Here is a 2,743-nt window from a genome sequence, read left to right on the forward strand (position 1 = left end):
GAGACAAATAAAAATGCTTTTAACTATAGTCAGCCTACCATTCACTTACTTCCATCTGATTGGGTTAACAGCATGTCTCTGCTTTTTAAAGAAAGAATTCCATCACTCCTATCCTCTTTCCCAACATTTTATGCATTACGACTGAATTGATTTTTAATTTTGGCTGAATATAGCATCTCTCTATAGTTTAAATGATGAAGCTCTTACCTTGCATTTTTAAAATTCATTCAGTAGAGACTAATCAGTGCCATTATTTTCTGACTTATCATAATACTATTATTACAATATCACATTTTTTTTCTGAATGTAGGACTTTAAAATTAGGCTCTTTAGTTTTGGATTGTCACCAAATGTTACTTTGAATTTCAGGCACATCGTGAGGTATCACCAGAGTTTTAGTGAATATTTCTCCCATGTAGGTTCCATTAAAGGAAGATCTCTCAAACATCTTTTGCACAGGTTTCTACTCATTCTTGCTGATTTAAAAAGTCTTCCCTTGGTGTGTTGTTTGTTAAACTGGTTATCCAAGTTTCCTTTGAAATAGATGGCTTTCACGCAAACCAGACAAGTAACCTGAGTAACTGAGCTGGAGATAGCTGCTCTGTAATTTTACCTTCCATCTTGTTAGCTACCCAGGTGTTTACATGTTTTCCAGCCCCCTCTGTAGCTTTGAAGAAGTATAGCTCTTCCATCTCTGCTTGGTAGAATTTGTGGCAGGGATCTTTGAAAGATGAGTTGAAATCATACGACTTTTCTGCAAAGATCCTGTTGGCAGTTCTAAGTGAATACTGCACACCTGTCCTGTTAACCTCGGTGACAAGTGATTGCAAATCTTCACCTCACCACCACTTTGACTTAAGGAAAGTGCCTGAATAGTCTGAGCCATGATGTTTCCCTTTACCCCCTTGAATGCCGTGGCCAGGGCAGAGGAGATGCTCACGGGTGAGAAAAACATGTTTTTCTAGTTGTATTCACCCAGCTTTTCCAAAGGCTTAAGGCAGAAGTGCCATTTACTTCCAACAGAGTATCCATGATGGTGAGTCCCAGAGCATGGGCGATTCAGCAGGAGTGAGCACACCAGGGGTAGACAGCATCATAATTTTGTATATAAAACCAACTCATGCCTAATTATCTTTCCAGATATCTTTATTGTTCTTTAAAAGAAATATCACTGTAAACTGATGTAGATTTATCTTAAAAGAAGAATCTAATGATTGATTAAATAAGGTTACTGAATTATATTTTAAAAAGTTATGTATTTTTCCTATGAAGTTAATAATTCTTTGGAAATCACTGGGGCTATAGTGGAATCTGAAGTTTGCCAAAATATCTGGAATATGTTTGCTATGTACTGTTAAACCGAAAGAAGAAAGAAATAAAGAAAAAATATTCTAGTACTGTTTTATGTTGAAGAAATTAGCTTATTTATTTGTTCATCGACTACAAAAAAAAATATTTGTCCTGAATTAAGAACAAATGAATTGTCAACATAACAGGAGATAGTGTGAGATAGAAGAGAAACAGTGAGAACAAGATTAGCAGAATTGGGTGTCAAAAACTTGGTCCAAGTCCCAATTCTGCAACACATATAAATGATCTTTTTAATCATAAAACTAAGGCTTGGGTCAAATGGTCCCTATGGATCCTTTGAGGGTCTTAGTAGCACTCAAGCTAAAATTCTTTAAATTGACAACAGTTTTATAATTATTATTAAATATGGAGAATATAAACAAAGATATAGATATTTTACATAAAAATTTGCCTGGGAGACAAAATTAATTGGAAGTTTGTAAAAATGTTTCAGGGAACTGTAAGGAATTGTACCAAAGAAATTTAGTTTTGTGACCATCTGTCACACCTCACTGCTCCCTTCGCCCCATGCAGCGTAATTGTTTTAGAATTGACTCAGGAAAGATCACCACCTAGTGTATTACCCATATCACTTCCTGTAGCACCTGGGTTTTTCTTGGAATGTTTCCATCCAAATGCAGGTCATACCTGACCCTGATCTGTTTGCAAGTACTGATATGGTCATAGCATGGGGTGTAGTGGCAAAGGGCCACAAATATGTAAAGCATTTTTTTCTGGTAGTTAAGTAGAGGGTGATTTAATCACTGGACTCATCACTGATGTGTAACCAATGGGATTTCCTGAAAAACAGAATTTCCTTAATAGTTTCCTGGTAAATGAACTCACCAATTTCCAATTAGGATTAACTTTTGCCAGAAAGCCTTAACACTCAGGATCCTCATAAAATTGCTTTAAATGTGCTATGACAGAGTGGAAAATTACAAATTGTCCAAATTCTGTGTACAGGAAGTACAAGTAAAGGAAAAAAAAAGATGACCAGAATAAAGGAAATACGTTAAATCAAATTTGGTAATTTGTGCTTGTTATTCCTGTAATATTGCTGATGTTTTGAGAGAAAGAAGCACATATCTTGGAGAGAAATCTGTAACTCTATGGGAAGTATTTTTTAAAAATTTTCATATGTTTTAACTATTTATCTGCTTAGCAATATTTTCATAAAGCTTGATAAGGTGAAGAGAATGTATATCTTATTAACTGAAAATAATTAATATTTGACACACAACCTTCTTTAAAATGATATATTTAAATTGATACTTTGCTTAACATTTTTACTGATTGTATAAAAGATATAATTGTGTACAATTTAAAAAATTTTTAGCATGCTCTTTTTTGAAGGAATAATTTTAAAAAACTAAATGAAAAACATCCTGAT

At 34.1% G+C, this 2,743-nt stretch overlaps 1 pseudogene; it reads right to left on the minus strand.

Annotated features, from left to right (window-relative positions):
• Positions 1–343: 343 nt before the first annotated feature.
• Positions 344–1,032, minus strand: LOC112302578 (serpin B6 pseudogene; annotated as a pseudogene).
• Positions 1,033–2,743: the final 1,711 nt, after the last annotated feature.

This window comes from Desmodus rotundus, chromosome 6 (genome assembly GCF_022682495.2).
Source record: "Desmodus rotundus isolate HL8 chromosome 6, HLdesRot8A.1, whole genome shotgun sequence".
NCBI classification, from domain to species: Eukaryota; Metazoa; Chordata; class Mammalia; order Chiroptera; family Phyllostomidae; genus Desmodus; species Desmodus rotundus.